We start from the raw sequence: 16,151 nt of genomic DNA on the forward strand, positions 1-16,151 counted from the left end.
TGTCACACTGTATGGATTAGCAGTATATCTGATGAATATTCTTCACCTCATGTTGCTGAGGGTGTGGTAGAAAGTATCACTTTGCTCTCTGTTCTCTTTGATAGGTGACATTCATGTCACGCCGTAACAATGACATTGATATTAGGTGAGACGGTTTCCCCTCAAATGTGTCTGAGACGGAAGAGAGGGCACACACCAGATATAACTTTTGTTGTCATCTTTAAACATCTGCATTATTCACTCAGCTCTGTCCCCATTGGTGACCCTGGCATGTCAAGACTGTCATTAACACTGTAGCCTCACCCCACCCACCAATAGACCAGAAACCAGCAGGTTTAGGCCTGACTTGGAAACTTTCCTGCAAACCCAACCCTTGTCTGTCTGTTTCGTTTCTCACATTATTGTCATCAAGACAGTTTCATTCAGTATTTCCCAGTATTGCCTTTGGCAAAATTGGCAGCAGGCCTTGCAATAAGTTTCTATACAGACCAAAATTGAAAAACTTTTCAATATGTAGTCTCTCCTTCCCTCATGTTTCAAAGTGTTGACAACCTCTGAGATGTTATGTTGATTTGAAATCGTCGATTCTTGTCATCTGCGTGTCAATATCATTCCAAGTTGGAAACAGTATGTGTCGTGTAGGAACGTTCACAAACTTAAAGAGAAAGAATACTCAGCGTCCGCCTCACTCGCTCTCAGAGCCTACATAATGATTTTCTTTTTTTTTCAATAACATTCCTTTGTAGAAGTCTCTCAGAGGTCATGGTCATAATAGAACAGGCTCTGAGGTAAGATGGAACGTAAACACTATATAATTTACGTCGGGTTGTAAACACCAATTACAACCATTTATAGACATGGGGGAGCTTCAGTGTGGAGAAGAACTATATATAAAGACGAGCCCGTGGTGGATAAAGACATGTCCTCCACAACACTTCCCATTTCTCAGGCTGTTGTTTGGTGTACACTTTGTAATGATGTGATACAATCAGTACTATTATTTGGGTGTGTTTTCCCTTTTCAAATGTACATAGAACATCTTGGCAAATAGGATGCACTTCATTGGATGGACCTTTGGAAGCGATGGTGCAGCAACCAGTAATACTGATATCATTACGGAATTCAAAGTATTCACAAAGCAAGTGGCATACTTAGAGCAAACTCATCCAGCCTTGCATGCATAGAATGTACAACTGCTGAAGAATAACTATCAAAGACGTTAACAAACACTCTTTTAGTTTATTTATGGAAAATACTGCTATCTAAACAACTTCACACAAGGTTATTTGGTACTTATGCAATAAGAGTTGAAATGGGCACTATAAAGTTAGAATCCACTTCCTTCCACTGAGAGGATGTTAGTGTTATTTAAGCCCGGCTGAGATATCCTCACATTCCACGGCAGGCTAGAAGGGAACCAACGCATACCGGATGGATAACATTTAGCAACCAGTGTGTCTACACCAACCCACCTATCCAGCTTCACAAATTAGGATTGATGTCTAGGTTAGGCTAATCCAATATAGGTAACCGCTGTTCCTGTGTGCACAACAATAACAAAACAGTTGCTGCTTGTTCACCCTGGTTTTTCTAGAGGAGTTTTGTGTACTGATTTTTTTTTTGCAACTGTTTATCCCCCAAACAATAGATTACTTACATTCTGGTGGGCTTCAATTGCGGTCTTCTGAGGCTTCGTATGTGGCTGTCAATTTATTTACCATCTCCTACGTCTCTCGGCAATTAAGTGTTTTCTCTGACACTGAAAATAATCCCTCCTGATTCGCTTGCATATCATTTGACGGAGAGCTAAGAGTGTATTTTTAGATACAAAGCAAAGGAAATAAAAAATATTGTGTGCACCTCAGAGGGAGATGACAGCCTTTGTGCTTGAGCATCTGAAGGCATGCACATTTTCTCTCATTGTTCAGGAAGAAAGGAATTATCAGCAGTGTTAGGCATGGGCCTATATCCACACATCCCAAATAGAGAGAGATTCCTCTTATTTCCCCCCTCCACTTCCCCCCTTTGTCCTTTTCTTAGTTGGTAGAACTGCATTGCCTGTAGTAATTGCCTATTGAAGCATAATCACAATTAATTAGCACTTTCTATTTCAAAACAAATATATGGAAAATGATTTTGCATATGGTAATGGTGAACACATTGAGCTCTACTGCGAAACCACAAAACAGCAGTGCCCATGCTAAATCCAACTCTAGCAGCGAGCTTGTGAATTAATAACCTGCAATGCCTATGAGGTTATCTAATCACCGCATATGATAAAGTATGTTTTGTACATTCTGTTAATTGTGCATTTTTATTTCATTCAAGACTCAGCCCTGATATGCTTTTGTTATCTAGCTAATTTGCCCATGACTGATTGTGTAGGAGTTGAGCTATGGATGTATAATTCAGAGCTGGGTTAATCAAGTACTAATTGTAGTTCAGTCTAATCTACATTTGACAACAAAAAAACAAAATAGATTTTGAGCCTGATAATTAAGTCGACCACAACCAGAAAGTATTCTCTTCCTGGTACATACATACAATCCTCTAGGCTTTAGAGAACAAGCCTGTAACAGGTGCGCTGGGAGTCAGGAAGCAAGTTCAAAGAGTGAATCATTTAATCAATAAACGAAACATAATACAAAACAAGAAACACGAACAACGCACAGACATGAAACTGAAACTGAAACAATATCACCTGGGGAAGGAACCAAAGGGAGTGACATATATAGGGAAGGTAATCAGGGAGGTAATGGAGTCCAGGTGAGTTTGATGACGTGCTGGTGCGTGTAACTAGGGTGACAGGTGTGCACCATAATGAGCAGCCTGGTGACCTAGAGTGCCGGAGAGGGAGTATATGTGACAGTACCCCCTCCGCAACATGCGGCTCCAGCCGCAGGACACCGACCAAAGGACGATCCCGGGGATCAGGAGCGGACCGGTCACCTCTGCTGAGGCGTGGGAGCCTGGCGACCTAGAGCGCCTGAGAGGGAGTATACGTGACAGTACCCCCTCCCTGGTGAACAGCTCCACCCGCAGGACGCCAACCAAGTGGTCGATCCCGGGGATCAGGAGCGGACCGGTCGCCTTCGCTGGAAACCAGATGAGCCGGCCGAGGCGTAGGAGCCCGGCGAGTCAGACGAGGCGTAGGAGCCCGACGAGGCGTAGGAGCCCGATGAGCCAGCTGATGCTTGAGAGTCCGACGAGCCGGGCGAGGCGTGAGAGTCCGACGAGCCGGGCGAGGCGTGAGAGTCCGACGAGCCGGGCGAGGCGTGAGAGCCCGACGAGCCGGGCGAGGCGTGAGAGCCCGACGAGCCGGGCGAGGCGTGAGAGCCCGACGAGCCGGGCGAGGCGTGAGAGCCCGACGAGCCGGGCGAGGCGTGAGAGCCCGACGAGCCGGGCGAGGCGTGAGAGCCCGACGAGCCGGGCGAGGCGTGAGAGCCCGACGAGGCGTGAGAGCCCGACGAGCCGGGCGAGCCCGACGAGCCGGGCGACGCGTGAGAGCCCGACGAGGCGTGAGAGCCCGACGAGCCGGCCGAGGCGTAGGAGCCCGACGAGCCGGCCGAGGCGTAGGAGCCCGACGAGCCGGCCGAGGCGTAGGAGCCCGACGAGGACTCCACGGTAGCTCCGAAGCTGACATACCTTCTACCACAAAAAACCCCCAAAAAAACACTCCCTGATGTTTCCCTTGGGTGAGGGGTTATGGGTGAGGAGTGAATAATTTTATCAATAAATGATACATAATACAAAAACAAGAAACACAAACAGCGCACAGACATGAAACTGAAACAGAACAATAAAGCCTGGGGAAGGATCCAAAAGGAGTGACATATATAGGGAAGGTAATCAGGGAGGTGATGTAGACCAGGTGAGTTTGATGATGTGCTGGTGCGCGTAACGATGGTGGCAGGTGTGCACCATAATGCGCAGCCTGGTGACCTAGAGTGCCAGAGAGGGAGTATATGTGACAGTACCCCCTCCCCAACGTGCAGCTCCAGCCGCAGGACGCCGACCAAAGGGACAATCATGGGGATCAGGAGCGGACTGGTCACCTCTGCTGAGGCGTGGGAGCCTGGCTACCTAGAGCGCCGGAGAGGGAGTATACGTGACCTTACCCCCTCCCTGGTGCGCAGCTCCACCCGCAGGACACCAACCAAGTGGACGATTCCAGGGATCAGGAGCGGACCAGTTGCCTCCGCTGAGGCGCGGAGGCCAGACAATCTGGCTGAGGCATGAGAGTCCGACGAGCCAGATGAGGACTCCCTGGTAGCTCCGGTACTGACACCCAGACCCGACATGCCATACAAAAAATACCACCTTCCCTTAGGTGAAGGATTATTCAGAAACGTGTGCGCTGGGAGTCGGGAAGCAAGTTTAAGGAGTGGATAATTTAATCAATATATGAAACATAATACAAAACAAGAAACACAACGCACAGACATGAAACTGAAACAGAAACAATAACGCCTGGGGAAGGAACCAAAGGGAGTGACATACAGTTGAAGTCGGAAGTTTACATACACCTTAGCCAAGTACACTTAAACTCAGTTTTCCTGACATTTAATCCTAGTAACAATTCCCTGTCTTAGGTCAGTTAGTATCACCACTTAATTTTAAGAATGTGAAATGTCAGAATAATATTAGAGAGAATGATTTATTTCAGCTTTTATTTCTTTCGTCACATTCCCAGTGGGTCAGAAGTTTACATACACTCAATTAGTATTTGGTAGCATTGCCTTTAAATTGTTTAACTTGGGTCAAATGTTTCGGGTAGCCTTCCACAAGCTTCCCACAATAAGTTGGGTGAATTTGGGCCCATTCCTCCTGACAGAGCTGGTGTAACTGAGTCAGGTTTGTAGGCCTCCTTGCTCGCACATGCTTTTTTCAGTTCTGCCCACAAATTTTCTATGGGATTGAGTTCAGGTCTTTGTGATGGCCACTCCAATACCTTGACTTTGTTGTCCTTAAGCCATTTTGCCACAACGTTGGAAGTATGCTTGGGGTCATTGTTCATTTGGAAGACCTATTTGCGACCAAGCTTTAACTTCCTGATTGATGTCTTGAGATTGCTTCAATATATCCACATCATTTCCCCCCCTCATGATGGCATCTATTTTGTGAAGTGCACCAGTCCCTCCTGCAGCAAAGCACCCCCACAACATGATGCTGCCACCCCTGTGCTTCACGGTTGGGATGGTGTTCTTCGGCTTGCAAGCCCCCCACTTTTTCCTCCAAACATAACAATGGCCATTATGGCCAAACAGTTCTATTTTTGTTTCATCAGACCAGTGGACATTTCTCCAAAAAGTACGATCTTTGTCCCCATGTGCAGTTGCAAACCGTAGCCTGGCTTTTTAATGGCGGTTTTGGAGCAGTGGCTTCTTCCTTGCTCAGCAGAATTTCAGGTTATGTCGATATAGGACTCGTTTTACTGTGGATATAGATACTTTTTGTACCTGTTTCCTCCAGCATCTTCACAAGGTCCTTTGCTGTTGTTCTGGGATTGATTTGCACTTTTTGCACCGAAGTACGTTCATCTCTAGGAGACAGAACGCGTCTCCTTCCTGAGCGGTATGACGGCTGCGTGGTCCCATGGTGTTTATACTTGAGTACAATTTTTTGTACAGATGATCGTGGTACCTTCAGGAGTTTGGAAATTGCTCCCAAGGATGAAACAGACTTCTGGAGGTCTCCAATTTCTTTCTGAGGTTTTGGCTGATTTCTTTTTTGATTTCCCAATGATTTCAAGTAAAGAGGCACTGAGTTTGAAGGTAGGAAAACATACATGTCATCTATGCACTTAAATAGCGAAAGGGAGACGCTTTTCCCTGTGGTTTATTTTCATGCCAGCCAGGTAGACTATACTCCTGTTATAAATGTAAGCAATGTGCTTAATATTAGGTAAGTTGAGAAATAAATATTCAGTGCATTCGGAAAGTATTCAGAACCCTTGACTTTTTCCATGTTTTGTTAAGTTACAGACCATTTCTAAAATGGATTAAATAGGTTTTTTCCCTCATCAATCTACACACAAAACTCCATAATGAAAAATCTACATTTATAAAAACAAAACAACTGTAATCGCATATACATAAGTATTCAGAACCTTTACTCAGTACTTTGTTGAAGCACCTTTGGCAGGGATTACAGCCTCAAATCTTCTTGGGTATAACACTACAAGCTTGGCACACCTGTATTTGGGGAGTTTCTCCCATTCTTCTCTGCAGATCCTATCAAGCTCTGTCAGGTTGGATGGGTAGCGTCACTGCACAGCTATTTTCAGGTCCCTCCAGAGATGTTCAATCGGGTTCAACTCCGGGTTCTGGCTGGGCCACTCAAGGACATTCAGAGACTTGTCCCGAAGCCACTCCTGCATTGTCTTGGCTGTGTGCTTAGGGTCGTTGTCCTGTTGGATGGTGAACCGTTGCCCCAGTCTGAGGTCCTGAGCGCTCTGGAGTAGGTTTTCATCAAGGATCTCTCTGTACTTTGCTCCTTTCCTCTTTCCTTCTATCTTGACTAGTCTCCCTGTCCCTGCCGCTGAAAAACATCCCCACAGCATAATGCTACCACCTCCATTCTTTACCGTAGGGATGGTGCCAGGTTTCCTCCAGCCGTGACGCTTGGCAATCAGGCCAAAGAGTTCAATATTGGTTTCATCAGACCAGATAATCTTGTTTCTCATGATCTGAGAGTCTTTAGGTTGTCTTTGCGCAAACTCCAAGCGTGCTGTCATGTTCATTTTACTGAGGAGTGACTTCCGTCTGGCCACTACCATAAAGGCCTGATTGGTGTAGTGCTGCAGAAATGATTGTCCATCTGAAAGATTCTCCCATCTCCACAGAGGAACTCTGGAGCCATGTCAGAGTGACCATCGGGTTCCTGGTTACCTCCCTGACCAAGGCCCTTCTCCCCCGATTGTTCAGTTTGGCCGGGTGGCCAGCTCTAGGAAGAGTCTTGGTGGTTCCAAACGTCTTCCATTTAAGACGGATGGCGGCCACTGTGTTCTTGGGGACCTTCAATGCTGCAGAAATGTTTTGGTACCCTTCCTACGGACAATTCCTTCAACCTCATGGCTAAGTCTCTGCTTTGACATGCACTGTCAATTTTAGAACAAGGATGTAATGTAACAAAATGTGGACAAAGTCAAGGGGTCTGAATACTTTCCAAATGCACTGTAGTAGGCCTAGCCTAAAGAAAGTTGATCCTCCTCTTTTTAGTAGAGGCCATCACTCTGTTTTCTCGCTCAATTGCATAGCATATTGAAATGTTGCGCAGCATTAATTGTTTAATTAGATTTTAGAATACATTTGTAATGATGTCAGAGTGATTAGAGGGACAATAGAGTGCTGAGTACCATGAAGTTACCAAGTTTGGTAGGCTACTAATGACTGTCAGCAGCATCAGAGTTTGGATAAGCCTAATTACTGTAACTAAACGGTCACGTGGAATTTGACTACCTTCATAACTCGTGACCACCGCTGTGGCGGTAATACGGTCACCACAACAGCCCTAGCCACTGCTTTTTGCACACATTTGCGTGTGTCTGGCAGTGCATAGTGAATGTGTGTGTGTATGTATGCACCTGCTGTAACCCAGTCTAAGTTCATATTTGTGCCCTGCTTTTAACAATGTATTGTATTCCTTTCGCTGTGTAATTTGTTATATTACTGACTCACACATAGGAAGGAAATGACAAAGCCTCTAAATCAGTTTACTAACCTGTCCCTTATCCCCCTCATCCTTGTAAGGTTTAAGGCCCCTGTAAGTCCTAACATTATGGAAGCATTTCAACTGCACATGCATCCTGTGTTTACAAAATGGCCACTTGCATAGTATGTGTGCAATAATCACCACATTAACGCTTGGCGGTCAGTGAGCTCTATTGATTTCACCATTTCAGCCAAATGCACTTGAGTCTAGATGAAATTAAAACTGTAATTTGTCCTCAGCATTAAGCTTTTTCAGCTATGTCTCCCAACTTTTTTAATATTCAGGGCAGGACAAGATCATCAGCACAATAATAATACTTAAACAATTCCCAAGGGTTGACTTGACACATACTCTCTTTTGCTTTGTTTTGTCTGACAGTTTTATGAAATCCCGAATAGAAAGAACCCAATATTCTGTGAGATAGAGAGATGGAGGTTCTCACTCATACTTTGTCCGACCTGCCTTACTGTATGTATGAAATCAAGCCCCAGCTTTGGAATCTCTGCTCTGACATCAAACATCCAGCCCTGTCACTGACTGACCGACTAAAATAAGCAGAAACACCATATTGTTGTTTATTGTGTGTATTGAGTCTTTTAGACTCTTAGTGGGATTGTATCAACCCCAGTCTGAGGACTAGAGGTCTGTGTGTAATGGCCGTCGCGTTTGGCGTCTGATGGACGTGGGCAAAGACATGTCTCTGTGGAGGATCATTGCCCCACATGTTTCCTGTCTTATTGTTGAGACTAAACAGAAGTGCCAGTTATGGACCAAGAGGCGCCTGCATTCCACACCACCTCCCATTGCCCCTCACATAGCCCCTCTACCTCAACTCAGCTATGACCAGACAACTATGCAGAAACACTCTACAGGGCTGCCTGTTCTGTCTGGTGTTGTTGGGCCATGAATTGGAGGCCAGTGAGTGTCCTATGTACTGTTGTGTGTGTATATATATACTGACTTCAGTTTTAAGACGGGTTCTGAGCCACCACTGCACCCATTCCTCAAATAGGATTTGGAAAAAGAGGAAAAATCTGGAGGAGGTTCTAAACTGTGCGGGTGGGCACCCCACTGTGTCCTGCACTAAGAGGGATTTAGTTCCCACTCACGCACACAACTCTGTAGCAGACCCTCCCGAGTCCCAATCCTCATCCTACGCTTTGAATTATTTGCGGAGAGAGAGAGTGAGAGATCCCTGCAGTTGATAGCACTCGGGAGTAATAATAACAATCTATTTCTGGAAGATGACTTTGAAAGCGGCCATCGGGATGATCATGTGCAGTTAGCTCTGTGTTGCCATTTTTTAACACAGCCCCCATTTTTTTCCTGCATCCCGAGACTCCATCTTCTGTTCTTCACTTCCTGCTCAACACTCTCCCTTCCTCCTTCCTTCAGCAGTAGGGTGTGGCCAACTGCTGTGCTGGTACAGTTGACAGCAATACATATCTGTCTCTCTCTGGAGACACGTTGTTTGTGTGTTTTTCGTCTTCTGCCAGTCTGGGTAGAATGGCAGAGGTTCACGCAGAGGGCGGAGTGTCACGAAAAGAACCCAGAATTCTCTCATCTCAGCTCAGCAGACTGTTTGGTTGAGGGTATAAAGGCGATCAGGTGGATTTGTGTATCCAGAACAGGAAAACAGTAAGAGTAGTACACGTTGAAAGTACACATTGAAAGGGAAAAGTAGAACTAAGTAGAGCAGGGGTTCTCAAACTTTTTGGGGCCGGGGACCCCTTTTGTAATAGCTAATTCACCAGGGACTCCCTCATAACTCCAGTGAGAAAAAAATAGCTTACAAGGAGTTTTACTATGACTTTGGCAGTGCATGGCAGGACAAACCAAGTCTTGGGCCCTGCGAAGGAACATTTTAAAGGCCCACCTCTTGGCATTGGAGATAACATTTAGCAGTTTAAGCTAATTCTACACGCCTCTGTTTTGGTAAAAAGCTGAGGGATGGGCCTGGAGAAATGTAACCACTCTCAAATTCATAGACAGGGCTATGGATGCAAGGACTGACCATCCATAATATCTACATTTTATAGTTTTAGCAATGTTTCAGGCAATATATTGTTTGTTTGCATTTAATTTACATTGTTTACAAACATTGGGATATATTTTGGGTTCTGCTTATATTTTGGGTTCTGATTGGGTAGGACAGTTGAACTAAGCTCATGAGGCATTTATAAATCATGTTCTTCAAGAATAAATGGGCTATATCATGGTATGCCATACCAAAAATGGATGTAGCAACTAAGGATTCTAGCTTTAAATTAAATATCTAATAACTGGTTGAAAAATGTATAATTGGTGAAGCACTGTGGATACCAATATCCCATGTGACCCTCCCAGTCCCATGTTTCCCAAGGTTAAGAGTATATGAGCAGATAAATAATATTACATTGTATTTCATTGTATTTTATTACACCCTCAAATTATTCTACGGATCCTTTAGCCAAAATGTGTTTCGTCTGTTGGTAGAAATACTCTTAAAAGATATGAAATGTTACTTTGAGATCTGGCTGTGGACCCCTGCAGTAGAACCCCTGAAGTAGAGGGCAAGACTATGACTGAGATACAGATTAGAGTGAGTGGCTAAGATGGGAAGAGCGACACGGGAACCTTTCAGACAGAAATGGAGATGGAGAGCGAGATGATAGAAGAGAGGGGGAAAAGATGGAAGTATAGACAAAGCCAAGGAATGGGAGGATGAGGAGGAGGAGGCTGGAGAGACAATAGATTGCTATTCTTCAAGAAGCATCACATTTATCAAATGAACTCCCTCAGTTCTCAGCCTGACAATGATCACTCTGGGCTATCCTTAGATCTTGCTTTCATACACTTTTGTTTTCAACTAGAAGACGATACCTCGAAGACTGATTCACACTGTGTAAAGACACATACCGCAGAGATCCCCCCCGCCCGCCCGACCGCCCCTTTCAGAAATATGCCTGACAGAGTTGCATTCTCACTTTGACAGTGAGATGATTTATGGAGTTGAGAAGATGCAGTGTCTCTATGCACTGATGTCTGCATTGATGTCTTTGTGACATTTAGCTAAACCAGTCGCATGCAGACACACACACACACACACTCGGACACACCCACACACACAAAACACCAATCCCTTGTGCCTCAGTGACATTTTGACAATAAAAGCACAGCATATACATTGAGTATACCAAACACTGGGAACACTTTCCTAATTTTGAGTTGCGCCACTCCCCCTTTACCCTCAGAAAAGCCTCAATTCGTCGGGCATGGACTCTACAAGGTGTCGAAAGTGTTCCACAGGGATGCTGGCCCATGTTGACTCCAATGCTTCCCACAGTTGTGTCAAGTTGACTAGATATCCTTTGGGTGGTGGACCATTCTTGATACACACGGGAAACTGTTGAGTGTAAAAAAATAACAGCAGTATTGCAGTTCTTGACACAAACGGGTGCGCATGGCACTTAAATCTTTTGTCTTGCCCATTCACCCTCTGCCCATTCAACCTCTTTTTTTCACACCTCTAGTACTGAGATGCAGTGCCTTAGACCGCTGTGCCACTCGGGAGCCCTCTGAATGGCACACATACACAATCCGTCTCAAGGCTTAGAAATCCTTCTTTAACCTGTCATTTCCTCTTAATCTACACTGATTTGAAGTGGATTTAAATAGTGACACCAATAAGGGACCATAGCTTTCAACTGGATTCACCTGGTCAGTCTATGTCATGGAAAGATCAAGTTTTGTTAATATTTTGTATACTCAGTGTGTAATTAAGCTATAAGACACGAGGGGGTGTGGTATATGGCCAATATACCACAGCTAAGGGCTGTTCTTATGCACGACGCAATGCAGAGTACCTGGACACAGCCCTTAGCCGTAGTATATTGGCCATATATCACAAACCCCCGAGGTGCCTTATTGCTATTATAAACAGGTTAACAATGTAATTAGAGCAGTAAAAATATATGTTTTGTCATACCCATGGTATATGGTCTCATATACCACAGCTGTCAGCCAATCAGCATTCAGGGCTCGAACCACCCAGTTTATAATTCCTCTTCAGCTGTCTGTGATGGTCTTTGGCCTAAATCTGTGTAAATGGCAGTTAGCTCAAACTTCCTTGAATCCGGTCACAATGCCGACGTGGTTATCATACGACTCTTGACAGCATGAATTTATGACATGTCAAGTGTGTCATGCGTCATTACAGTAGTAACACTGCATCTCCTATTCAGTCTTAAAGCCTTTTGCTATGTTCATTATATTCTGTGATCATAAACGCTCACCCCACATCCATGCAGCCCCTCACCCCTGAACAGTGGACATATTGACGACTATATCCAACCCTTAGTGTGAATAGATGTCATTTCTGGATCTCCACTCTTGCCCTCATAATCTTTGGTAATACTTGGCAGCAGCCTGCACCAAGTCACAGTGAAGGGGAGGGATCAGGCACAGATTACCATGCAGTTTGACTGGAGCTTGCAGTATTAACAGTGTGAGGCGAACAGAGAGGCACATGGGAGAGAAGCATGGTGGAATGGGCATACTGGCTCTGTCAATGATTTATCCATCTCTCAGTTCTAACAAGGACGAGAGACGTGTTTATATTGTGAAGGCGCAGTTGTGTGGCGGAAGTTCAACTCACGAATATAAACCTAATAAGAATGTCATTAAGAATGTTTGTTTTGTTCCTGACTGTTTCCTTAATGAACCAGTAACAGGCTGTTAGCTTTGTGGTCAGAAGAGGGCCTTCACCTAGATCTCAAGAAGTATTTGCTTTTGTCAACCCAGGCAAACAGTGTAGTAGATCAGCACTGAACTACTCTCTGTGTGCGTTGTTTGTACAGTCAACTGGTTTTATATGTGGAGCATTGTCTGTTAGCAAGACTCCTAGCTGTGTCGGGATCTAGCTGGAGGTGACATGGGAAGTACTCTCCTTGATTTCTGCAGGGATTTCCTGTTACTGTTATCCGGAGAGGAAGCAGGTGCTTGTCTGAAGCCTTATCTTTCAGTAGGACTCTTCCTTCCACAACATACACAAACACACAGAAACACACGTACGGAAATACATACTAACAAATGCACACAGATGGGATCGTTCAATGTCCTTATTCTAAATCATTCTGCATAAGAATGTCTGCATAGTTACTAAAATGGAAATGAACTCCATGTTGCTTTAGCAGAAATAATCTGATTATATAATGTAGTCTGGGCTGACGTGGAAATCCCCTCTGCTTTTTTACTCTGATCTGGGCCGAAACGGTGCATTCCTGGCAAACTGTTAACAGGAGCTCCAGGCATCCAGCACACTATCTCATCCGTGTGTGTGTGTGTGTGTGTGTGTGTGTGTGTGTGTAAGAGAGACAAGCATCACCACATTCCTTCACCTCCTTGACCCCCCTCCCTGCCTGTTTCCTGTCATTCCATGCGTTCCTGGCCATGGAACTAAAGCCCAAATCAGAGCTTTAGTTGGCTGCACTTTAATGTCCCATTTATTCTCCCTGGCTCTGTTGAGTCTGCTAGTCAGAGAGAAGCTCACTGTGTTTAACCATGTATTCTGTGGTTGCCGAGTATCATTTAAGGGAAGGCTCTTGGGCGTGTGCATGGGTTTGTTGTGAGTTCATGTATTTGCATTTGTTTGTGTGGCTGCATTTGACTTTGCAAATGTACACGTGTGCAGCACATCAGTCTTGCCCTGTGATTCTCGTTGCCTATTTTCAGATTCAATGAGCACACAGGCATGGTTTAGTTTCACCCCAACTTGACACGACATGGTGGGGGGGTTAAAAGGTGAAGGATTGGTCTGGATGACACAAACAAATTAGACATACAGAAACATAAGCCACACGAGCCAGTCAAATGTCTCTCTTTCTCCTTTTTAAGTAGTGTAGTTTTGGTTCCCTGCTGTTAGCTGTGCTCCATAATGGCACGTAGTCCCCTGCTCAGCTCCCCTGCCTATCGCTGAGTTAATCAAACAGCTAGCTAGCTGGAGCCAGAGAGTTGGAGCCTGCATGGCCTTGGAATGCTGTAGCCCTCCTGGTGAGGTGGTGCTTAGCGGCTCAGTTCCCGTCAGGCCTTCTGGAATACATCTGAAGAAATGACACAGACTTGAGATGATGGAAAATAGGATGTTTTGGGAACAATGTGAAGCATAGCCAAGAAACGAAATGCATGGGCTCTTATTCTTGTGTTCTTGTGTGTTTGTTTATGTGGGTTTTGTATGTTATCCTGTCCTGACCAGCGTCTCCTTGTCTATGAGCCAATCATTTCATGGAATTGCATTGATAAGAATGTACAGTGTGTTTATTTTTTATCCTGACCAGTCTGTCTCTCTGTCTTCCTTCTCAGGCGTTGCTGAAGATGGACTGCCAGGGCCTGGTGGCCAGGCTGGTGATGGACTTTGTCCTGCTGACCACAGCAGTGGAGGTGGCCGGTCGATGGAGAGAGCTGGCTGAGAGGTTGTCCAAGGTGTCCCGTCTGCAGATGGATGCATATGAGGCACCCCACAGAAACAAGAATGGAGTAGTGGACAATGAGGTAAGTGGTTTGGATGGCATGATCCTACTGAAACTTTGTCGGCAACTACAGTGCCTTGCGAAAGTATTCGGCCCCCTTGAACTTTTCGAACTTTTGCCACATTTCAGGCTTCAAACATAAAGATATAAAACTGTAATTTTTTGTGAAGAATCAACAACAAGTGGGACACAATCATGAAGTGGAACGAAATTTATTGGATATTTCAAACTTTTTTAACAAATAAAAAACAGAAAAATTGTCCGTGCAAAATTATTCAGCCCCTTTACTTTCAGTGCAGCAAACTCTCTCCAGAAGTTCAGTGAGGATCTCTGAATGATCCAATGTTGACCTAAATGACTAATGATGATAAATAGAATCCACCTGTGTGTAATCAAGTCTCCGTATAAATGCACCTGCTCTGTGATAGTCTCAGAGGTCCGTTTAAAGCGCAGAGAGCATCATGAAGAACAAGGAACACACCAGGCAGGTCCGAGATACTGTTGTGGAGAAGTTTAAAGCCGGATTTGGATACAAAAAGATTTCCCAAGCTTTAAACATCCCAAGGAGCACTGTGCAAGCGATAATATTGAAATGGAAGGAGTATCAGACCACTGCTAATCTAAGAAAATCCCGGCCGTCCCTCTAAACTTTCAGCTCATACAAGGAGAAGACTGATCAGAGATGCAGCCAAGAGGCCCATGATCACTCTGGATGAACTGCAGAGATCTACAGCTGAGCTGGGAGACTCTGTCCATAGGACAACAATCAGTCGTATACTGCACAAATCTGGCCTTTATGGAAGAGTGGCAAGAAGAAAGCCATTTCTTAAAGATATCCATAAAAAGTGTCGTTTAAAGTTTGCCACTAGCCACCTGGGAGAGACACCAAACATGTGGAAGAAGGTGCTCTGGTCAGATGAAACCAAAATCAAACTTTTTGGCAACAATGCAAAACGTTATGTTTGGCGTAAAAGCAACACAGCTCATCACCCTGAACACACCATCCCCACTGTCAAACATGGTGGTGGCAGCATCATGGTTTGGGCCTGCTTTTCTTCAGCAGGGGCAGGGAAGATGGTTAAAATTGATGGGAAGATGGATAGAGCCAAATACAGGACCATTCTGGAAGAAAACCTGATGGAGTCTGCAAAAGACCTGAGACTGGGAGGGAGATTTGTCTTCCAACAAGACAATGATCCAAAACATAAAGCAAAATCTACAATGGAATGGTTCACAAATAAACATATCCAGGTGTTAGAATGGCCAAGTCAAAGTCCAGACCTGAATCCAATCGAGAATCTGTGGAAAGAACTGAAAACTGCTGTTCACAAACGCTCTCCATCCAACCTCACTGAGCTCGAGCTGTTTTGCACGGAGGAATGCGCAAAAATTTCAGTCTCTCGATGTGCAAAACTGAGAGAGACATACCCCAAGCGACTTACAGCTGTAATCGCAGCAAAAGGTGGTGCTACAAAGTATTAACTTAAGGGGGCTGAATAATTTTGCACGCCCAATTTTTCAGTTTTTTATTTGTTAAAAAAGTTTGAAATATCCAATAAATTTACTTCCACTTCATGATTGTGTCCCACTTGTTGTTGATTCTTCACAAAAAATTACAGTTTTATATCTTTATGTTTGAAGCCTGAAAGGTGGCAAAAGGTCGAAAAGTTCAAGGGGGCCGAATACTTTCGCAAGGCACTGTATATTGAAAAATGGAACACTTGACATAGCTGTTTGAAATTATATTACCTGCGATCTATAGATAGTGACATGCTTATTCATTTTTTAATTATACTTTTGGAATGATATACAGTGAATGTCAGCCATATAACCAAGACCATAGTAAATTAAACTGGCAGAACATAGCATGCAAGTTCCATGTGATTTATTGTCACACTGTTCAATATGTTGTCTTCAATTGCCACCCCTCAT

Source organism: Salmo salar, chromosome ssa25 (genome assembly GCF_905237065.1).
Source record: "Salmo salar chromosome ssa25, Ssal_v3.1, whole genome shotgun sequence".
NCBI lineage: Eukaryota > Metazoa > Chordata > Actinopteri > Salmoniformes > Salmonidae > Salmo > Salmo salar.